The 24,911-nt window shown below is 43.6% G+C and overlaps 1 protein-coding gene and 1 pseudogene across 1 annotated transcript in view; both read right to left on the bottom strand.

Moving 5' to 3' along the window:
* Positions 1 to 24,911, bottom strand: part of LOC118455873 (NACHT, LRR and PYD domains-containing protein 3-like) — a 240,091-nt gene that overhangs the window by 140,524 nt on the left and 74,656 nt on the right. The gene's annotated exons all lie outside the window — the stretch shown is intronic.
* LOC148100098 (uncharacterized) lies at positions 9,471 to 23,415 on the bottom strand (annotated as a pseudogene).

The following is a 24,911-nucleotide window of genomic DNA, read 5'->3' as shown; positions in this document are numbered from 1 at the left end:
TCAGGTGGCAGAGCGGATCAGCCACTAACCAGAAGGTTGGTGGTTCAATCCCAGGCTGCTCCAGTCTGCATGTCAAATATCCTTGGGCAAGATACTAACCCCATGTTGCTCTCCGATGCATCCATCGGAGTGTGAATGTGTATGAATGTTAGATGCTTAGAAGTGCTTGTGTGAATGGGTGTGGTTGGGTGAATGAATTAGCTGTATAAAGCGCTTTGAGTGCCCGGACAGAGTAGAAAAGCGCTATATAAGAACCAGTCCATTTACCATTTACCATTTAAGAACACTCTCATAGTTGGGCATAATCCCAGCTAAAAAATCAGAAAAGTCGTTTATGAAGTTCTTATTGTATTTCGGGGGGCGATAGATGACAGCGCAGAAAACCGGGTTTGTACGACTCACCTCGAACGAAGACTGTAGAAAACACTGCTTACATTTAAAATCCTTTTTGTAAACAGTCACTGTGCCTCCACCTCTGCCTGACGTCCGTGGCGAGTTAAAATAGCAACAATCCGCAGGTAAAAGTTCAGATAGAGCACTGGACTCACCAACACTCAGCCACGTCTCAGTCACACACAGAAAATCCAGATCACGGGAACTGAAGAAGTCCTGAAGAATAAAAGTTTTGTTTAAAAGTGATCTGGCGTTCACCAGGCCAATCCTAGCGGGAGCTGGAGTTGGCGCTTGGGGTTCAGGAGGTCCAGAAACCCGCCGCAGCGATCTCAGGTTCCGATAATGTTGACAGCGGAGGTTTAGCCTGGGAGGGCATGGGCAGCGAGGCCGAGGAGCATCATCATCAAAGCCGACCACAGGCACCAAACAGGCATCAACAGGATCCAGAAAACGCCGAGACGCAAAAAGCCTTGGCAAGAATCCATGCACTGGTCGGAAAACAGCAGAATAATTCTTTAGGTAAACCTTTAGCTTCACCAGGCGACCGCTTCGTTTACCCCGGCGATGATGACGCTTTCGCCGGGAAGGTAGCGTGGGAACCCGGTACAGGTAACCCGGGGTTTCCGATGCAAATGGGGGCAGGGGTTGCTGCCCACCAGCTCCAAAGGACACAATATTTTGGACCACAGGTTTGAGGTCCAATAGTGTCTGGCGATCATACCTCAGCAGAGACTTTGTTTCATGGATGACACAAATTAGAAATAATATAAACAGGAACAAACTTGGCAGTGACAGACGAGCAGCCACACACACCGGCGCCATCTTGCCAGCATCAGTATCAAAAACAGCCACACATCAGATTACTTGTTCTTATTATTTAATAATGCAGAGTTCATCATATAGAAATAAAAAATCTAAAGTTGTGCTATTTGAACACGTTGCCTGCCTGCAGCACTAAAGGACTCTGTGAGAGACGTCTGTCTCGCCCCAGCAGCACCTGTCCCTCTCCTCCTCTTCAGTTTGTCTCAACATACGCTCGTCATATTCTGTGATATGATTTACTCTGAGGTGTTTGACAAGGTTAGTGATGTTGCCACAGCCATACATGCCTACCCTCCCGATTTTTACGGGAGAATCCCGAATTTCAGTGACCCTCCCGAAAATCTCCCGGAGCCACCATTCTCCCGAATTTCTGCAACAAAATTGAAAAACCATATCCCAGAATTCATAGCGCGGCCCAGCCAGTTCCAGTTTACAACAATGGCTACTACTACTGCAGCTACTTAGTGTTAATATTACTCTTCTTTCTCTCATATTTTCAGGTGAGAATGTAGCTGAGTAAACTTCAAATATCTGAGCCGACACATCGTCTTCAAACCCCCGCGGTCTTTCACTACTCGGGTTAAACATGATGTATAAGTCACTTTGATACCTTAAAAATGTTATTGTTGGGCTTTTTCAGTGTTTTATTTGTTTGTGAGTAAATCGGTTTGGCTGAGATTAAAGTTATTAGATTAAATTTAACTTTATTAATCCCCCGGGTGGGTTCCTCCGGGGTTTTCACACAGCTGAATAAACGTCAAACAGACAACTGATTAAACAAAGTGTGAGACGGTCGAGAGTTTACGTCAGTGCCCGGTTATATTTTAGACAGCAAGGAGCAGATGGCAGAGTTTCACTCACCCGAGGGAGCTCGTGACGTACTACCCGTCTTTCTTTAGACCGCGAAGGCCGGGTCCAGGTGGAAGCAGCCTCTGAATTTGGACACCCCCGCTGTTTCCAATAATAACGGCGACATTTAACGTATTTTACCCGATAAATAAACCCTGCAAAATGTATATATCACCTCCCAACAGCCCTTTTGATTGTGTCCCTAATTCTGAGGTCTCAAGGTTGGCAAGTACGGCCACAACACCTCACTTTTTTGCCAGATGTATCGCAAACCACGTCTCAGCTGTTTGTGAAGGTAAAGTACGTCCACACAATTACGCTCAGCCATTGTTGTGAGTGCGCACGCCAAGGGGCTGCGAGACAATTATACAGCCGTATTTCACACATGACTATGAAAGGCGGAAGAGGAAGTAGTTCCTTTGAATGTAGACAATCCAAATGTTATAGTTTCTTTCCACTGTGTTCCTGTTAATGATAAACTACACATTTACCCTAAATTACTAAAATATCAATACTTTAATGTGAGAATCAATTCTAGAACATAACTGATCGTAGGAATCGATATTTCAGGATCGATCCGCACATCACTACCAGGCGGAGCACATGGACCATATGGAGCAGGTGGCAGACACAGGTCAAAGAGGAAGCCTCATTTGAAGAATAAAGTACGGGTAAGTGAGAATGCAACATAACAAATATAGAGAACAAATGAAGTAGAAACAACTATATAACAGTAATAATACTTTAAATTTGCAGAAGCTTGGATAATTATAAGTTAATAGGTGGAATTTGCAAAGTCACGAATATACATTAGATTTCGATGAACCCAAACAGAGCCTTATTTTCTCTTTAAAATTTAAAATACGGCTCAACAATAAAATACTTCATTAAATGTGCATGACAATTAACGGTACAACGGGAATACTTGATCTTAGATGGTTTTATTAAAATTAAGATAGAATGAATAACGTTAGGATTTTACAAAGTCACAGATACTCGTTGGATTTGGACTGAACCCACCAGGGCCTGATTGGCCCTTTGAAACTTTAAATATTAAAACCCAGATAGACATAAATTAATTACTGTAATTTTATTAAGTCAGAGACACACTCCAAGGCGTGATCAACCTTGGGAGGGCCTTCCTTGGAAGAGGGTGTCTAGTGATAATGGCCGAAACACCCAATGATTCCAAGGTCCACTACTGATGATGTGTCCTTACAAATTAAATTAAAACAAACAATAACGTTAAACTAATGAGACAATAAAAGGATAATACAATAAAAATAAAGAAAACATAATAATGACAATAAATAATAAAAGATTGAAAATGAATAGATAATACATGACTGTAAAAATTAAAAAAAAAAAGAAAAAGAAACAAGACATAACTTGAAAATCAAAAGTTACACATAAAAACAAAATTAAAATTTGAAAAATAGGAAATAAACAACTAAAAAATCTTCTAGAATAATAACGAGGATAGGAGTACAATAGATGGACAATTTAATATGTATAACACTTAAAATGCCAGAAATAAAAGACTAAATATAGGCATTTATGCAAGGGGGATGGACCTAGGTTGCTGTCTCAGGGTCTCCTGGGGGCTACACGGCCATCCTCCAGCAACAACGAAAAAGACAGATAAGATAAATGTAAATGTTATACAGTGGGGCAAAAAAGTATTTAGTCAGCCACCGATTGTGCAAGTTCCCCCACTTAAAATGATGACAGAGGTCAGTAATTTGCACCAGAGGTACACTTCAACTGTGAGAGACAGAATGTGAAAAAAAAATCCATGAATTCACATGGTAGGATTTGTAAAGAATTTATTCGTAAATCAGGGTGGAAAATAAGTATTTGGTCAATAACAAAAATACAACTCAATACTTTGTAACATAACCTTTGTTGGCAATAACAGAGGTCAAACGTTTACTATAGGTCTTTACCAGGTTTGCACACACAGCAGCTGGTATTTTGGCCATTCCTCCATGCAGATCTTCTCAAGAGCAGTGATGTTTTGGGGCTGTCGCCGAGCAACACGGACTTTCAACTCCCGCCACAGATTTTCTATGGGGTTGAGGTCTGGAGACTGGCTAGGCCACTCCAGGACTTTCAAATGCTTCTTACGGAGCCACTCCTTTGTTGCCCGGGCGGTGTGTTTTGGATCATTGTCATGTTGGAAGACCCAGCCTCGTTTCATCTTCAAAGTTCTCACTGATGGAAGGAGGTTTTGGCTCAAAATCTCACGATACTTGGCCCCATTCATTCTGTCCTTAACACGGATCAGTCGTCCTGTCCCCTTGGCAGAAAAACAGCCCCATAGCATGATGTTTCCACCCCCATGCTTCACAGTAGGTATGGTGTTCTTGGGATGCAACTCAGTATTCTTCTTCCTCCAAACACGACGAGTTGAGTTTATACCAAAAAGTTCTACTTTGGTTTCATCTGACCACATGACATTCTCCCAATCCTCTGCTGTATCATCCATGTGCTCTCTGGCAAACTTCAGACGGGCCTGGACATGCACTGGCTTCAGCAGCGGAACACGTCTGGCACTGCGGGATTTGATTCCCTGCCGTTGTAGTGTGTTACTGATGGTGACCTTTGTTACTTTGGTCCCAGCTCTCTGCAGGTCATTCACCAGGTCCCCCCGTGTGGTTCTGGGATCTTTGCTCACCGTTCTCATGATCATTTTGACCCCACGGGATGAGATCTTGCGTGGAGCCCCAGATCGAGGGAGATTATCAGTGGTCTTGTATGTCTTCCATTTTCTGATGATTGCTCCCACAGTTGATTTTTTCACACCAAGCTGCTTGCCTATTGTAGATTCACTCTTCCCAGTCTGGTGCAGGTCTACAATTCTTTTCCTGGTGTCCTTCGAAAGCTCTTTGGTCTTGGCCATGGCGGAGTTTGGAGTCTGACTGGTTGAGGCTGTGGACAGGTGTCTTTTATACAGATGATGAGGTCAAACAGGTGCCACTCATACAGGGAACGAGTGGGGGACAGAAAAGCTTCTTACAGAAGACGTTACAGGTCTGTGAGAGCCAGGGATTTTCCTTGTTTGAGGTGACCAAATACTTATTTTCCACCCTGATTTACGAATAAATTCTTTACAAATCCTACCATGTGAATTCATGGATTTTTTTTTCACATTCTGTCTCTCACAGTTGAAGTGTACCTCTGGTGCAAATTACTGACCTCTGTCATCATTTTAAGTGGGGGAACTTGCACAATCGGTGGCTGACTAAATACTTTTTTGCCCCACTGTATAAATGTACTGTTACAATACTAAAACAAACGTAAGTCACTAAATAAAGGGTCCCATATGATGGGAAGTGACCAAAGAGGCTGTCTCTAAAATAACCTACCTTTGTATACTTACCTTGACCGTAATATTCCCTTTAACCCTTTAAAGCCGGTCGGAGCGGGCACGCTCTGTTTTGCGTAACTATTTTTAAATCCCGGTAGCTCTGCAACCACGTGAGCTAGAGCAATAATTTTTTTTGCATATGAAACCGGAGGAGTTGTACTTACATCTTATGCCATCAGCTTGTCCTCGGTCACAGTTTCCTTCCACATATAGCTTTGCAAAAACTGCATAAAAACCACTTGCAGCAAGAAAAACATAATATTCCAGAAGCTTTGCCGATCCGATCAGCTGTTTGTAACACTTCCTACGTTGGAATAGACGTCAGCATGAACTATCGCATGTCCACCATGACCTGGCCGAAACTGGAAGTGACGCCATTTTCGTGGAAATGTAGTTTTTTTTTTACCATCAGGGCCTCATGAGCTTATACTGGTGTTTTTAAAAGTTATCTTTGACTTTATGACTTTCTGTGTGGTTTCTGGGATGCTTAGGACTCATATTGCACTGCTGGAAATAGTTTATTTTGATGCACATGCTGCTTTTTTGCAAATTTGCATTATAATATTTATTTTTGTTTTTCCTGCAGTATGTGAAAATTGGTGTATCTGAAAAATAAAACTAGGAAGACACTTAAAATAAATTTCCTGTGGTGGGAAACTATTTTGTGCAACTTTTTTGTATTTATAGTTTTGAGGGATAAGCCTCTTAAATTTCTCTAACTAGAAATACATGTGGCAGCACGGTGGCATGGTGGTTAGCACTGTTGCCGCACAGCAAGAAGGTCCTGAGTTCAATTCCACCATCAGGCCAGGGTCTTTCTGTGTGGAGTTTGTATGTTCTCCCCGTGTTTGTGTGGGTTCCCTCCGGGTACTCCGGCTTCCTCCCACCGTCCAAAGACATGCAGCTTGTGGGGATAGGTTCATTGGATAATCCAAATTGTCACTAGGTGTGAATGTGCGAATGAATGTGAGTGCGCATGGTTGTCTGTCCCTGTGTGTTAGCCCTGCGACAGACTGGCGACCTGTCCAGGGTGTACCCTGCCTCTCGCCCTATGACAGCTGGGATAGGCTCCAGTGCCCCCCGCGACCCTGAAAAGGATAAGCGGAAGCAAATGGATGGATGGATGGATAGAAATATATGTTAAAAAAACAAAAAAGATTTTCAATTTTTTTGTAGTTTATTGCACTTTTTTGCAATTTATGTAATTACTATGCACTTAATGCATACATATTATTAAAATTTAGGCTATAATGGTTGTATTGATGTATATCAACTTGAAATGCTCCCAAAAATGGCTCCACAACATGTAAACATATAATATAAGCTCTGACAGACTTGGTTCTATGGTAGGTCTTAAAGGGTTAATGAGAGGGATCTTGGTCTGGAGGGTTAGTTACTTCACACAAGCAATGAGTCTGAAGCTCGCAGGTCAAAGGTCAGCTGCCGCACTGTATATAACAATTCAACAGTAGACAGTGTAAAGGAATTTATTTTACTTATGTATTAATCAAATTATTCTATTGTATGATACCTTGGTGCCACTGGATTTTAACATGTCTCACAGTCATACTGTAAGACAAATGGTGGGGGTGTAGTAAGGAAGTTGGGGGAAGCAGACAACTCCACAGGAAGAATCTTTTGTCTCGTCTCTGACTCTGGGAGGTAGCAAGAGAGTGTGAACCTTAATGATAAGGATTTTGAAAGGGACTCAGGCGCAGGCCAGGTTTTTCTGTTATGCGAAAGACGGTGCGTTTATTTACAGTGAGCACAATCACCAAGTGGCTATATACAATGTGCAGGGGAAAGGGGTCCGTGGGGAAACAGGGTTAGAGGAAAAGGTGCTCCACACTCTTTGTACAACCACTCCTCTCCGGTTCCAGAAACAATCTACACACAAGAGGTCAGGTTAGCGGGATAATCACAAAAGCTTTAAAGATTCAGGTTTGCAGATACACAAGTTGACTGACGCTGATAGCTCAACGATCCAGCGCAGACTAACGTAGACCCGCCATCTTAAGTAGTGCAGCAATCAGCTGGGATCGGCGGCCGGTGCGGTGATGAGAGCAGGTGTGTGGGCCAGCAGGAGGAGCCCGCAATGAGCATCGCCGCGGCGAGAGGGGGAGCGAGAGGGGGAGAGGGAGGAGCAAAAGAAAACCACAAACATATAGATAGAGATAGATAAAACTTTATTAATCCCTCGGGTGGGTTCCTCTGGGAAATTTGTTTTCCAAAAAGCACAGCACCGACGGAAGTTACAGAGTTAAGAATATTATATATATATATATATATATATACACACACATATATAAATACAAAGACATATATAGATAAAATATACAAAGGGGGAAAAATAGAATAAATAGGAATAAAAATAAAAATAAAAATACAAGTGAATTGCACATTCAAGTATGGAGTCTATTGCACCGTTGATTATTAACAAAAAGTATTGCACAAAAGGTAATTGCACAGTGAAGTGGAGAGACACTACAGCTTAGTTGTTCCCCCCTCCTTTGTCCTCCTGTCTCCCCTCCCTCTCCCCTCCAGAGAGGAGTTAAACAGTTTGATGGCGTGTGGGACAAAGGAGTTTTTAAGTCTGTTGGTTCTTGTCTTTGGGAGAAGCAACCTGTCACTGAACAGACTCCTCTGGTTGTTTATGGCCGTGTGCAGAGGATGCCCAGCATTGTCCATAATGTCCAGCAGTTTCTTTAGTGTCCTTTTCTCTGCCACTGTCACCAGAGTGTCCAGCTTCATGCCGACCACAGAGCCAGCCTTCCTGATCAGTTTTTCCAGCCTGGATGAGTCCTTCTTCTTTGCTGTGCTGCTCCCCCAGCACACCACAGCATAGAACAGTACTCCAGCAACCACCGACTGGTAAAACATCCTCAGGAGCTTCCTGCAGATGTTAAAAGACCTCAGCCTCCTGAGGAAGTACAGTCGGCTTTGGGCTTTTTTGTACAGGTGCTCTGTGTTGCATGACCAGTCCAGTTTGTTGTCCACCCACAGCCCGAGGTACTTGTACTTGTTGACCACCTCCACCTCCTCCCCCTCTATCTGAACCGGCAGTGGACCTGCTCTGGACCTCCCAAAGTCCACAACCAGTTCCTTAGTCTTTGAGGTGAGTTGCAGGTGGTTTGTGTGACTCCATGCGACAAAGTTCCTCACCAGACTTCTGTACTCCTCTTCCTGGTCATCCCAGATACACCCCATGATGGCTGTGTCGTCTGCAAACTTCTGAATGTGGCATAATTCAGAGTTGTAGCAGAAGTCAGAGGTGTACAGGGTGAAGAGAAGAGGGGACAGCACAGTTCCCTGTGGTGCTCCTGTGCTGCTGACCACAGTGTCAGACATGATGTCCTTCAGCCTGACGTACTGTGGCCTGCCGGTGAGGTAGTCGGAGATCCAAGCCACCAGGCAGGGGTCCACCTCCATCCTGTTCAGTTTCTCCTGGAGCAGACAGGGCCGGATGGTATTAAAGGCACTGGAAAAGTCAAGAAACAGGATCCTGACCGTGCCTTTTCCCCCATCCAGGTGTGAGTGGGCTCTATGCAGGAGGTACAGGATGGCATCCTCCACTCCGACACCCGCCTTGTAGGCGAACTGTAGTGGGTCCTGGGCATGTTGTACCTGTGGTCGGAGGAGGTTGAGGAAGAGCCGCTCTAGAGTCTTCATAAGATGTGATGTCAGTGCCACCGGTCGGAAGTCATTCAGCTCATTGGGCCGGTTCCTTTTGGGGACCGGGACGATGCAGGATGTCTTCCAGAGGGCGGGCACTCTCCCCAGTCGCAGACTGAGATTGAAGACTCGTTGTAGCGGCTCCCCAAGTTCAGCAGCACACGCCTTTAGCATCCTCGGACACACCTTGTCCGGGCCTGCTGCCTTTCTGGGGCGAAGCTTCCTCAGTTGTCTCCTGTCCTGATCCACTGTGACACTGGGAGATGATTGGAAGGAGGGGGGGGAAGATGTCCTGCTGCTGAGAGAGGGATTGGAGGAGGGGGGTGCCATCATAGTGTCAGGAAGGGGGGGAAGCAAGGCCCCCCTCTATGTCCTCACCATGTGGGCTCAGAAGCACGTCCCAGTCTGTGGTGTCATAACAGTCTCTCAGAGCATCCTCCTTTTCTGGGGTCCATCTCCTGATGGAGCGTGTTGTGACAGGCTGCCTTTGGACGAGGGGTGTGTATTGTGGCTGTAGGTAAACCAGGTTGTGGTCTGACTTCCCTAGTGGGGGGAGGGGGGTGGCTCTGTATGCATCTCTCACATTAGCATACAGTAGGTCAATTGTCCTGTTGCTCCTTGTGGGACAATTCACAAACTGGTGAAAAGCAGCCAGAGTAGAATCCAGTGTGGCATGATTAAAGTCTCCAGATATAATAATGAAAGCTTCGGGGTTTCGTGTCTGAAGTCTTGCTGTGACTGTGTGTATTTTCTCACAGGCAGCTGTTGCGTCGGCCTTCGGAGGGATGTAAACACACACACAGATCACGACTGAACTCCCGAGGTAAATAATATGGCCGCAAGCTAACAGCTAGCAGCTCCAGGTCCGGACGGCATACCGAAACTTTAACGGAGACGTGTCCGGGGTTGCAGTATCTGTTGTTAACGTAGACAATGAGTCCCCCACCTCTGCTTTTTCCGCTGGCCTGCGTGTCCCTATCGGCTCTCACGGATGTGAAACCGCATAGGTCTACGTTAGCCTGTGGCGTTAGCTCGGTTAGCCACGTCTCCGTGAAGATAAACAAACTGCACTCACGGTATAGTCGGTGGTTGTTCAGAGCACACAGTTCGTCCATTTTATTCGGTAGCGAGTTCACGTTGCCCATTATCACTGTCGGGATTGATGGTTTGAATCGCCTCCGGTGATCCGCTTTCCTCGCTCCAGCCTTACAGCCTCTGTAGCTCCTCTTTATCTCAGCCGGGATGTTGTGTCGCATGCCGGTCTGTCCCTTTGTTCTTAGAGCCAGCAGCTCCGCTCTCGAGTAGATGAAGGAGCTGGTTCCAGAAGTTTTAAAAAGTGCATTATCCATCTTGTATCGCTATATCTAAGAGGTAGAAGTACAGTAACTAGAGGAAGGTGAAATAAAGTTTGAAAGCCTAGTCTAAAAAAGTTAAAGCTAAGAAAAAGTGCGGTGTTGCAGAGCTACTTGGAAAGGCTGCCGTCACTCCAGCGCCATCTTAGATATTGCCTAATAGAGGGTCGACCAGCGAGGCACAGGCACCATGACACTTAAGGTGTGAAACAGCTGTGTGCTGCCTTTTGTTCCTGTGGACGGTGTTTAAGTGAGAGTGATGCTAAGCTCAGGGAGACTCTGCCGTCTGCCCCGCGGTCATGCAGGCTCCACCAAGCTTGGTTTTCTGTTCTTTGTGTTTGATTAAAGAATGTTAGCTTCCACAACACTGGGAATTATAATTATTGTAATTATATATGTAAATACATATACTGTGAAAATAAACATTCATATTTTACTGTAACTCTTTTTAATGAACTCAATTTCTGCCTGATACTGCAAGTGTTAGCCTCCACCTTTATCATGACTGTGGTGCATGCACTGATCTCATTAATGATGTCACTGATTAATGAGTTCTTTCAGTTTCCAAATCACTGACTTTATTCCTGTTGAACAAGAGTTTAAACATGGCTTAATTTATTCAACAATAAAATGCAATGCAACATTAGAAAGCCATCACTTTGTGAACAACTTGATAAAGAAAAAAATGTAAAGTATTTTTTCCCAGTACTTTAAAATTAAAAATGCCTCCACAGATTATACAGGTTTGCTCAGGGAAAGTCTCTGGTACAATGCACGGTACACGTTTTATCATCTAATATTTAACCTATGAATGCTGAAATTAACATGATTGTGTTTAACTGTTGTTTGGAGTGAATGCTTTTTATTGTTTGTATCTTGTGTGTGTGATTTACTTTCAACAGAATAGTCTTAAAAGAGATCTGGATCGCTGTATAAATACAGCTTAATACTCCCAAAGTAAAATGTCTTTCTTAAATGTTTATTTGAGAACGAGGAACCCTTAATACTCACGTTATAAAAGCACCAAGCTGTTCTTTGTTGTTTATATGTTGTTTATTGTTTATATGGTCCTTGACAGTGGCGATCCTAGCCTGTTTGGCGCCCCGGGCGAACACTCCCTCTGCCCCCCCCTTCTGTCAGTCTGCCCCAGGACAGCTGTGGCTACAACTGTAGCTGCCTCCACCAGTGTGTGGATGAATAGTGGAATTGTAAAGCGCTTTGGGTGCCTTGAAAAGCGCTATATGAATGCAATCCATTATTATTATTAATAATAATAATGGATTCTGATTCAAAAAAACATCTGTGCAAATTATAAGTCTGTATGATGATGTCTGGTGTTTTCGTGTTTGTTGGTTTGTTTTTATTTTGTTTTGTTTTATTTTGCTCAGCCTGACCAGAGTCTCTTTTTTTATGCCTTATTGTGTTGTACATTTCATTGTTTTTCTTATGCTACCTGTTCTGACCTGTCTCCCCAATGTGATGTTGTGTACGGTTGGAGAAGGTCCCATTTTCCTGCAGGCAACTGCAAGTGACAAATAAAGGCTTCATTCATCATCACCATCATCAACTGAACCTCTGAATGTCCACCTGTGGACTCAACCTGACCAGCTGTTAGAGGTACCGTGCGTGTTGGGTCTGCGGTTCCACAGGCCCCGCTGGTTTAGAAACTGCCTGTTAATGAAGCAAGACGAACAGCTTTTACTTGCTAGCAAGGGAGGCTGGTCAGAACCAGGTTCTTGGAGCTGAACGTTCCTCACATGTCTCCCAGCCAGCATCAAATAACACAGCTAACTCTGACATCACAGCATGTAGCCCCGCTGATGTTAGTTTATGAAAATGTTAAAAACTGTAAGACTCAGCACTGAGCCCTGTTAGAGCAACCTACGACCTTGAAAATCGTGTTTAAAATGCTGTCTGTAAACACATCAGTGCAGATATTAACAAGTTGATTTATAAAACTGAGTTAAAAGAATTGAGACAGGGTAATTAAAATGATACTATTAATTCTGTTTTTGGTTTTTTTTGTTGTTTTTTTTTGTTTTTTTCTTTGCCTGTCCCATTTGGTTCTTTAGCCGTCAGAATTGTTGTCTGAAGACCAACAAGGATACCCAATGGATTTATTTTGCCAAATGGATCATCGTGGCATTGCCGTATTGGTCCATTTGATCGACCTTTTCAGTTGTTACAGACGGGACAGACATGAGTGAGGGATAGGAAAGGGAGAAAGAAAGAGGAAGGAAAAGAAAAACAGAAGGGGAGAGGGACAGTGAGAAAGGGGGGGGGGGGGGGGGGAATATCTCCGGGATCACCTGTTGAGAGAAAAAGAGAAAACAAGCAAAAAAAACAAAGCAACATACTAAACACAACACCATCGCATTAATCTAGCTAAGTGTAAACAGCAGTAAATACTAAATATTGAATGTTGTTGTGCAGCACGCAGGACAGACAGCGCACAATGTGCTTTGAAGTAGCAGCCAAGAAAGGTGTGATTTAAGTCTACAAACAGCGAACACCTGTGTGCACACCTGTGTGGATCGGCGCGCTTGTATTCAAATGGTTTCCCCATGTAATGGTCTGCAAGAGGATGTAGAGAGCCATAGCCCCGCCCCCAGGGCATGAAGCAGGCATGGAGGAGATCCAGGCCCCAGACATCCAGAGGCCCCAGAGTGCAAGAGCCCAAGGAGGACCACCGGAGGGGCATCCGTGCCACCTTCATGGGAAGGGCTGAGGATCCCCAGACGAGGGGTCACCCAGTAGCCGCCGGGCAGAAACTAGAGGGGGCTGCACCGGCGTGCCCGCCGGCTCCGCCGGCAGCCAGCTGTGCCAGAGTGAACCGAGCCGCAGGCACAGAGGCCGGAGGCCCGAGGGCCCTCCGCGCCCCGGAAGAGGCCTGACCGAGCAGCAGGCGCCAGGCCCCACCAAGTAGCCACCGGGAGTGAGCTGGCACATGACCTGAGCGCCCAGCCCCGGACACCAAGAACCAACAATGCACCGACCCCTGAGGGCATCAGTCACCGGCAGGGAGTGTGGTGAGGGGAGATAGGCCTCCACACTTGGAGGGCCTGGGAGTTCCCAGAGAGGTGGAGTCTAAGACCCGACCTGACATACAGACACAGACAAACAGGCACACACAGACACACACATGCATTCCCACCCTCATGCACACATATACAAACACTCAGCACTCACCCAACGTAGGAATAAACGTAAATGGACATGTACACACAATCACACTCCCCAAACATACTCTATACCCCGGGTCCAGGTATCCTCGCCCCCAGAGGGGGAAACGGCACCCAGACCCAAGAGATGTTACCCTTCCCTCCGGGGTGGAGGCAAGCAGACCGCCCCAGGCTCCGCAGCAGCAGGGAGGCCAATCGGACAGCCAGCATCTCTTCCCAGCCCCCCCGCCCCCATGGCTAGCAGAGAACGGGGGTGTGTTAAGACCCCATACCCTCCTCCTCTCGCTCAAGTGTAGTGTTGCTGCGTGTTGCTCTAAAGTGTGTTTAAAACAAGGGAGAGCATGGTGCTGCTGCCAGAGAGCAGCAGGTGTTAGCACGGCCCCTCCCGAGAACCCTCAATGTCTACATGGATTTAAAATTGAGAGGTGGGCACCGGCGCCAGAGGTAGGTTTGAATACACAGACCGTTTACTGGACGCCGTTAAGGTGCCCACCCTCAAGGCCCTATATATATATATGTGTGTGTGTGTGTTATGAGAGTGTAAGTAATGTGGATGTCTAAGTTGTGAGATAAAATTGAGGCACAGGTGGCCAGAAGAGGACGGGGGGGGGGGGGGGGGGGGGGAATGTCTCCCCTGCACCCTGGTGATACACCCGCACCCCAAAGCCCTACCTGTGTGGGTTAATTCTGTTATTTCTTATGTCACTACCCTCTGCCAAGGCAAAGAGGGCAGTGACATAAGGTAACAATACATCCCTCCCAGTGCTTGAAACATCAAAAGGCTCCTTCTTTTTGGCTTTAAGTCTGTTTGACCCAAGGTATCTATTGAGTTCCAACTTAAAAGTCAGGTCATTCAATTCCTCAAGATCTTTTAAATAGATCATCAGTTTTAGATATGAAGTCTTTGTATTTGGCCTGAGAAGATGCAGATGAATAAAGGTTACATGTTAAGTTTATAACATGGAAAAATGAAGGTAACAAATGATCTTCTTATGGCCTCTGACAGTGGACTCATCTCTGTGCTTGTCCTTCTTGACCTTAGTGCAGCGTTCGATACTGTCGACCATAATATCCTGTTAGAGCGATTAGAACATGCTGCAGGTATTACAGGTATTGCACTGCAGTGGTTTGTATCATATCTATCTAATAGACTCCAGTTTGTGCATGTAAATGGAGAGTCCTCTTCACACACTGAGGTTAATTATGGAGTTCCACAGGGTTCAGTGCTAGGACCAATTCTGTTTACATTATACATGCTTCCCCTAGGCAGCATCATTAGAAGACATAGCATACATTTTCACTGCTATGCAGATGACACCCAGCTCTATCTGTCCATGAAGCCAGATAACACACACCAATTAGTTAAACTGCAGGAATGTCTTAAAGACATAAAGACTTGGATGGCCACTAACTTTCTGCTTCTTAACTCAGATAAAACTGAGGTCATTGTACTCGGCGCTGAAAAGCTTAGAAATATGGTATCTAACCAGATTCTTACTCTGGATGGCATTACCTTGGCCTCCAGTAACACTGTGAGGAACCTTGGAGTCATTTTTGACCAGGATATGTCCTTCAACGCACATATTAAACAAATATGTAAGACTGCGTTCTTCCATTTGCGCAACATCTCTAAAATTAGAAATATCCTGTCTCAGAGTGACGCTGAAAAACTAGTTCATGCATTTATTACTTCCAGGCTGGACGACTGTAATTCATTATTATCAGGATGTCCAAAAAACTCACTGAAAAGCCTTCAGCTAATCCAAAATGCTGCAGCAAGAGTCCTGACAGGGACTAGAAAGAGAGAGCATATTTCTCCTGTTTTGGCTTCCCTTCATTGGCTTCCTGTTAAATCCAGAATTCAAAATCCTGCTCCTCACATACAAGGTCTTAAATAATCAGGCCCCATCTTATCTTAATGACCTTGTAGTACCATATCACCTTATTAGAGCACTTCGCTCCCGCTCTGCAGGCCTACTTGTTGTTCCTAGAGTATTTAAAAGTAGAATGGGAGGGAGAGCCTTCAGTTTTCAGGCCCCTCTTCTGTGGAACCAGCTTCCAGTTTGGATTCGGGAGACAGACACTATCTCTACTTTTAAGATTAGGCTTAAAACTTTCCTTTTTGCTAAAGCATATAGTTAGGGCTGGACCAGGTGACCCTGAATCCTCCCTTAGTTATGCTGCAATAGATGTAGGCTGCCGGGGGATTCCCATGATGCATTGAGTTTTTCCTTTCCAGTCACCTTTCTCACTCACTATGTGTTAATAGACCTCTCTGTATTGAATCATATCTGTTATTAATCTCTGTCTCTCTTCCACAGCATGTCTTTTATCCTGTCTTCCTTCTCTCACCCCGTCGCAGCAGATGGCCGCCCCTCCCTAAGCCTGGTTCTGCCGGAGGTTTCTTCCTGTTAAAAGGGAGTTTTTCCTTCCCACTGTGGCCAAAGTGCTGCTCATAGGGGGTCATATGATTGTTGGGTTTTTCTCTGTATCTATGAAGCGCCTTGAGGCGACTTTTGTTGTGATTTGGCACTATATAAATAAAATTGAATTGAATTGAACTAAAAGTTTCTTTAATACTGATTTTAGCATCTTTGCATTCAACGTCTTGCATCAGTTGTCATGATCCAGCTGTGTGCAGGGCGGAATTGGACCCAAACGCAAAGTCACTGGAAACAGGATTGAACTAAAAATGGCAGCTTTTATTGCCAAACAGAAAACAGAGCAAGCAAGAAACACAGAGACCAACAACAAGGAGACACAGAGGGCAGCTACTAAACAATCAGAAAACTAAACAGTATACAAGAAACCCAAACTAAGACAATAGACTATAGAATAAACTAGGGCAACAAAGAAAACGAAGATCAAAATACAAAACTCTGAGACACAAGAAACGGTCAATCGACTGCCCACCAGTTGTGAAGGCAATACTAAAGCTGAATAGTACATGCAGACACGGTTATCCTTCCATCCATTTCCTTACCACTGTCATTCCTCACTCTGTTGACTGCTGTTTCACCTCTTGCACTTCTCCACAGCTGGTGCTACCTGTAGCAGCCTGACTAGTGATGACTAACCTGTGATTGTGACTTGTTCCTCTTTGTTACATTAGCCAACATGTTAGCAGCTGCAACACAAAGTTTGCAACATCTAATTCAAGTTTTGTTTTATATTTATCTCTTTGCTTTTCCGCTCCACCTTTTGCTTCAAAACCACTTCTTCTATACTGAACTCTGTAACACAGGCATGGTAAGGGAGGGGCTGGTTGCTGGCTGGAGATTTGTCTGGGCAATTCAGTTTTAGTAATGGAAATGAATGATCATGGGCTAATATCATGCTTGCAGGGCTGGTGTGCAGAAGCCCTTCAAGCTGGTCTGTAGCCTTTATGATTATATCGACACAGAAAAAACAAATGTCAAATTACAAATGTCAGATTACTATTACTATTATTATTGCAGTGTTGATGTCAATCTACCAAAAGCACTTCTTGCTTTCTTCGCACACATATTATCTCCTTTGGCTTGTAAGCTCTCTTTGATGTGATAATTTAATAAAATGTTATCACAGAATTTACTAATTTCTTGTAACAATAAAGCTTTCTTTCTGTTTTTTTTTAAACATTTTTTACTTAACTATATTGAAAATGGATCATTTTTTTATTTCAGAAATTCCCATTTATTACAGATAGTATCCAATTACACATTTTAGGCCTAAAAATAAAAGGATAAAACATAATTCTCCAAATAAATTTACTAATGTTTGTTTTGTTGCACAATTTATTATGAAACCACAAAATACTTGATGCTTGTGACTCTTCTGCTCCTCCATATTTATATATGTGAGATTTTTAAGACCAAATGTAAAAATAAGGACCAGACTTACCTTTAACTGCTCAAGTCTGCATCTGAATCTTGCCTTAGACCAACTTCAGGGATTAACTCAGTTATGTAGTTTTCGGTAAGACAAAAAATGCTTTCCACTGTAACTTTGTTAGCTGCAATTAAATATTAAATCTCAGTTATGGAGAGGTACAAAATCTGAAATTGCTGCAGAAATCAACTTCATGAAAAAAAAAGTGAAATGAGTATGGCTATTTAATTTAAATGCCACTGTGCCTTTGTGTGATAAAATGTGTGTGATGTGTTGCAAAATCAGTTTTACCCCGGTTCTTTTTATTCCTCGAGCATCCAGAGACGGCACCGGACTCAGTAGTTATTTCACAAAACCTTTATTCATCTTCATTTAAGCATGCACTTCTAGAAGGGAAGACGAGGCCGGTGTGTCCCTCTGCAAAATCTTCACCCCTTTGTTAGTTACAGCCAGCTTTATAGAGGCGTCCCCATCATAAAACCCCCTACGGTGTGCTGCAAACTCTGTGTCTGTGTCTATGTGAGTGCTCGTGTGTGACTGTGTACGCATACCTGTGTGTATGTGTGTGCACGTGAGTGTGCGTGACAGTTAAAACACTGTGGGTGTAGGTGACTCCCTAGAGGTCATAAAACCCATCTCCCTTCCAGACCACAGTTGTCCAGTTACCAATGTTGAGACCTTTCACAGTTCAACTGGGGGAGGGGTCTCCTACAATCTACTCCTAAGTTCATGACACCATCAGGCCTTTATCACATTGAGGGCAGTGTCAGTGTCTCTACAATAATTCTACATTCTATGTTAACACATTTCTAAACTCTAAAATAAGCTAAACATTTCTACAGCTGAGGGTAACTCTATCAGATGGAAGCAAATATTATTTTTATAATGGGTCTATCTGATGATTATTTATTCATCTTTTAGCCGTCCAACACTAGAAATTATTAAAACTATTACAAATACACAAAGAAAATGGTGATCACAGTTGTGGAGAATCGTGAAATACTCGTGTGAATTGTGTTGTTGTGGATGTTCTTCAGTTTATTTCATATAATGAATAATGAAGAAAAACATTCTAGATTTTTGCATCTTTATTGTTAAAAACTGCTCACGATGTTGCTCAGTCACATTTCCATAACAGATGGTGTCAGATCTTCATGCAGTGTCGGTGAGACGATCAACAACAGATCAGACAAAACACTCAAGCAGACACTCCTCTGTAGAAGGAAACATGGAAAGTGTAAGGTAATCAGTGCACAACAGCAGTTTGTATTTCAGGCTGTTTTTATATAGAACTTTTAGGAAGATGAAGAATATTTTCAGGAAGGATGCCGTCTGCAAGCAGAGCTGGTTGAACCTCAGCGCTGAGGTCCAGACTACGTCCTGTGAAACCACTTGATGTAAATCTGCTGCTGTAACTTCACAGTTTACTGAACACAGCTAAATGCAACTTTACCATATAACCTGTTTTCAACAAAGGTTTCACTCCGTCCGGTGTTGATGGAATGATTCAGGCTGTACTCGTCAGGCTTCCCATCGACCACACGCATTTCAGTCACAAACCCCGTGACTGACAAAAAGGGAAACAGCAGAAGAAAAGATGTGAAAAATACTGGCTGATGATGATGGAGGATTAACCGTGGTGGTTAAACTGCTTCCTGTCTTTGTGGGCGTACTCACAGGGAAGTTTCCAGGCACGTCAGTCTTGGTGGCTAAAGTCTCCATTTTCCAACATGTATCGCTACAGGTGCAAAGACATAACATTAATCATCAGTGTAAATATTTTAATGCTATCCACATGGTGTTTGCTTTGTCTGTCCTCTCGCACTCAGAGGAAATGAGGACGACACCTTCAAACCCATCTTCAGTTGGCTCAACCATGGCTGTGCCGGACTTCCTGTTGGCTTTGTGACAGCAAACCACTTGAAATTAGAGCAAACTCCAGTCAAGCACCACTTAAGCAGAAACCATGAGGGAGCACAGTACAACTCCCAGAAGGGCGCGAAGTGAAGCCATAGCTGCTGAAGAGTGAAGAAATGATGATGGAGGAGATCACAGATGAAGATCTGCTGCCTGGTGACTTTTTATATAGAAGAGTGAGATGATCTCCCCACCAACAGCTGCACGTATACAAACCCCAGGTGCTGGGATGGCTTTGAACATGTGACATTTTCTGCAAACACATGGACAGTTTCATAACCACAAAGATTATTCCTGCAGCGGCAGACTTGTATCCACTGTGTGAGAGGTGAACGTCAGACAGTTCTCAGAAAATGTAGTTTCTCTTTTAACATCTCTTTTACCCCCATTTGTCTAAAACTACTTGAAAGCCCTTCATGTAAGAGGTTTATTATCTGTGCAGGATGGAGCATCCTCAGAGTGAAAGCTTTGTTCACACAGTTTTTTCCAAAGCTGACTGATTAGGAATCTCAAAGTTGGCTTTCCTCATAAGTAATACATGCTCTCAGTCAGGCTGGACATGATCACTCCTACAGGAAGTAAATGTACTATGATTTTATTTCAGCTGTGAAATGATGAAAAACAGCAGAATAGCTCACGCTAACAAACGGGTGTTGAAATGTTTCATTTTCTGCTGTTTCACAGGTCAAAAAGGGCGTTGAACCAAACTGAAGCTGAACTGCTGTTCAGACACCACTAGTGATGCTGAGGAGACGTCCAGTTTAAACAGACCTTTATTCCTGGAACACAAACACATGAAGTGATGCTGTTAAAGAAGAAGATTTTATCGCACTAATGAATCAAGCATCTGTATGTTTATCTGTCAGTCTGTCTGTCAACAGTTCCTCTGATCTACTTCAGACTTGGTGGGTATTTTGTTTTTGTTCTATCACCGTGTTGCTTTGTCTGCTGTAAATCTGCCTGTACAAAGGGAAACATGCATGTTTTTAGATGCAAATTCACAACATGGGTGCATTTTTTTGGTCATCTTGTATTTTATATTTATTTAATTCTATTATTTTTTGTATATGAATCTTTACAAGTGTGTAGATACAAAGGCTTGATTAAAACAAAGGTCTCAGCTGTGCTGTTAGGGATGCACTCATATTTGTTTCAAAGTGTAATAAATCAAAGGATTTTAGGCATTTCATCCTTTTTGTTTGTTTGGTTATAACAGCAGGTGGATAACAGCATGCAAGTGATGGATCTAATTGTGTGATATTATGAGCATTGTTAATAAAGAAAGAGCAGAGATAGTAAAGGAAAAAGGAAACAGGTCATGGACGTGAGATTTTCAGAACAAAAGCTCCTCAGTGAGACGATCACCTGGACACAAGGTCAGGCAGCTGGGACTCATCTAGAGAGCAAAATGGAAAAGTGATCTGTGCAGAACGTCACTGTTGATTGCAGTTATTTACATCAAACTTCTTCTCTGAGATAAGAGCACCATTTCTGGGAAAGATGACAGTATTTTCAGGCTGGATGCTGGTTTGCAGGGAGAACTGAATGAAACTCTCCTGCACCTCAGCGCTGAGGTCCACACCTGTGAACACAGATGAGGTCAACCTGCTGCAGCACGTAGAGCTTTACTGATCAGCAGAACAGGTTCAAAGGATTCAGCAGAGCGTAGAATCAGAGCTAAATGCCACATCGCCATAGAGTTTGTTAACAACAGCTTTCTTTCCCCTTTGTCTCGATGGACTGAATCAGGCCATACTCGTCATACTTCACCTCAACCACGTCACTGAGATGCTCCAGCCTGACAAAGCAGCAGAAATGATGAAAGCAGAAACAGCAAACACACCAGATGGTTCAGTTGTGTTTTTTTCTCTGTGTGTGCGCTCACGCCGACTTGTGTATGTGAACTTTCCACGTACCTCAGTTTGTTTCTCCAACATGAGTCGTTAGGGCTGCAAAAACATCACTAACACATGAATTCTTTCTCTTTTTTTGTTATCACCTGTGATCATGTGTTTTATGTTTCTTACATTTACGAGTTCTTGTATACTTAAGTGTAACTAGACTTCTATGGGACGTAAATGATTGTTTTGTATACAGATCTGTACAAAGGATGTAAACACTTGATTAAAAAGGAGATCTCAGCTGTGTTGTTATGGATGGACTTCAACGTATTTGTTAAAAAAGAGAATAAAGCAAAGTATTTTAGCTGTTTGGGAGTTTTTGTTTGATTCAATTCAGTTTTATTTCTATGGAGTCAAATAATAACAAAGGCCCTAGAATAGCCCTGAGTTTGTCCAGGTGACACTCCTCTGAAGAACAAATACAAAGAGGAATTAACCCTGTGCACGAGAAAATGCTAACTTCCTGGTTTGAGACCGGATGTGGGGTTGTACATTTCCGGTAGCTTTACTTTGCGGTCAATCGCTACTGCGAAGATATACTCCAAAATCATGTCGAAAACTCGAAAACGGAAAGATCGCGTTAAGTTAAGAGCAGAAGGTGGGAACACTCACCACTGTTGTGTCATAAAAAATCTAATGATCAATTTTGACGTTTAAAGAGTTTAGATCAATCAGTTGTTTACATCACTCAACACAAGCAGAACTGCAGCAGAAGACACATCGTCCACATTCAGAAGCACATCTCTGTATAGTGACTGGTCTCATGATTCAAACAGGCAAATGTTCAGCATTCAAACTACAGGTGAAGAATAGTCAAACCAGATGTTTCTGTTATGTCGAGATCAGCTAGTCAAGTACACACCTACACAGCATGTTAACAAACTGTGAAAAAAGCCACACAAAAAATGAATGATTGCTGGTATTTACGAAGAGTATGTTGTGACTTACCTTAAAAATTACAGTGGTCCCTCGCTAATAACGCGGGTCACCTTTCACCTCGCTGTTTCGTAGATTTTTTAATAATGGATTGTATTCATATAGCGCTTTTCAAGGCACCCAAAGTGCTTTACAATTCTATTATTCATTCACTCTCACACACTGGTGGAGGCAGCTACAGTTGTAGCCACAGCTGCCCTGGGACAGACTGACAGAAGCGAGGCTGCCATATCACGCCATCGGCCCCTCTGGCCATCACCAGTAAGCGGTAGGGTGAAGTGTCTTGCCCAAGGACACAACGCCCAGGACAGAGAACCCGGGGATCGAACCGGCAACCTTCTGGTTACAGATGCGCTTCCCAACCCCCAGTTTGCATGCTTATGTTTTTACGTCACATTGTGTCCTGCGTCCTGATCGCTGCAGACGATCTCCTCCGTCTCTCCTGTACAGAATCGCTGCATCGTTCGCTAGCAGTGTGACTCTGAAGTGCAGTACTGTATGTCCACGATGTCCACAAAACGTTTTGCACCGTCAAAAAATTAAATTGGCTACTTGATTTCACCTATCGCTGGTTATTTTTAGAACATAACACCCGCGACACACGAGGGACAGCTGAGAAATATAACATTTGAATCCTTTTCTCTTTTGCTCTGAGGCGCGGGGAAAAAATATCGACAAGTCGATGAACATCATTTACAGATATATTGGGTAAATGCCCGAGACATCTATAGAAATGTAAATCGCCGCTTGATTCATTCATTTGCTTAACTTGTTTTGGACCGTAAAACAGGCGAGAATAGGACACCGGAAACAAAGCTCCCCACAGGAGTTTCCGCACTGGAAGTAGCATATGCTAACGTGCACATAGTCAATAAGGGGATTGGTTTTCAAGTTTGGTTTCTTTCAAAATAAAAGCTGAAAGTACCATGTTTTGGAAGCATGATAATATTTTCAGCCAGGATGCCGGTCTCCGAGGAGAACTGCACCTCAGCGCTGAGGTCCACATCACGCCCTGTGAAACCACAGATATAAATCTGCTGCAGTGAGAAGAACTTTACCCAACACAAGTGTAGAGTTAGACATTTGACTTTACCATCCAACCTGTTAACAACAAAGCTTTCATTGCCTCTGTTGTTGATGGTGTAAGTCATGTAGGACTAATCATACTTCACATCAGCCATGCACAAGTCAGAGTATCTCCAGGCTTTCAATAATAAAGCCAAGGAGACGATGTGAACATAGCAATAGTAAAATATGCATCATAATCAGTTGTATGAGTCAACTATGTGGCACCTCAGTCTTGTTGGCATGAAGAAAAGTTGTGTAACATGTAGCATAAGGGCTGCAAAGACATCATTTAAACAGCAGTCGTCTATTAGTCGTAACGTATCTCCTGTTAAATAGTTAAATGTCCGTTCTCCATCTCTGTCCTCTCACAGCTCGGCGTATACCAACTCCAGGTCCCCACCAGTAGCTGTGGTAACAATGGCTGTGCCCATCAACACGCTGAAGCTGAGACTCCACCCATCACTATGGCGACTCCAATAGGGTTACCTGTCAACTGTGGTGTATGTATGTATGGTGAAAGTCCCTCTTTTTGCTCCTCCCCTCACCTGTGGATGGACGGTGCTGTTACCGTGGTGACAGCTTGGATGTGTTTCAGTCCTGCCTGGTTATCACTGCAGGAATCTTTACTTTCACATTTATTACAGGTAATAACTCTGATTTTTCTGTGTATTATGAACTAAATGTATCCTGATACACACAGAGATGGATGAGCAGAGGTCACATGATGAAAGAAAAAACATGGAGTCTTTGATTTATTTAGATATTTATTGATGAATGCAAACAAACCCTGACACTGAACCATCGTCGAGCTTTCACAGAACAAACCTGATCACATGACCTGCTGACCCAAACAGTGAAAAGCTCCATGGCAACAACAACAAACAGCCTCACATATGTTAACAGAGGCTGTTAGAAGCACAGAGTCTTTACAGTCTTTCTCCTGTTTGTACACAGATCTCTGCACATCTTCATCACAGTTACTCACAGACGTGCAGAGAGTGTGGATATCAAAGCTAAGTTTCCACCATGTTTGTAGTCTGTACTGGGACTCATGGAGCATCTCTCTATGAGCACTCAGTGCTTTAAACAGTGTTTCTGCCCTTTTCCTGTAACACTACACTCAGCACAGGCTCAGCTGGTATCCAGTGTTGGACTTTGGCTTCAGCTGCTGTGATAGATCCTCTAACATAGATCAGCTCTGCTACATGTTGTTAGATAAGTGCAGCTGCCTGTCATGTCCTGATGTTTCTCTGGCTCAGCAGCTTCTCCATCAGAGGTTCACATGGAGCTGATCCAGTATCTCCAGTAACTGTGTTCTGTGCCTCACTGGTTCATCCTTCTGTCTGTGTGACGTCAGTCAGATGTTGAAGTTAAACTCTGTAATCTTCACTGTGTCACAGAGTTCAGTGAGTCCCGTTATTCACAGTATCAATCAGATCATCAGAGAACAGCTGATCAGCAATCAGTGGTGCCAACAGCACCTCCTGTGGTGAGAGGATGCAATAATGCAATGTAGTATTTTTACACTCAACACTTCCAGTCATGAAACTGTCTGTTGGATCTGTTTGACGTTGCTTTC

The sequence above is a fragment of the Neolamprologus brichardi genome, chromosome 13 (assembly GCF_056152115.1).
Source record: "Neolamprologus brichardi isolate AB-2024 chromosome 13, ASM5615211v1, whole genome shotgun sequence".
Classification (NCBI taxonomy): Eukaryota; Metazoa; Chordata; class Actinopteri; order Cichliformes; family Cichlidae; genus Neolamprologus; species Neolamprologus brichardi.
Note: the sequence above shows the minus strand (reverse complement) of the source record. Positions and strands in the feature narration are given on the sequence as shown.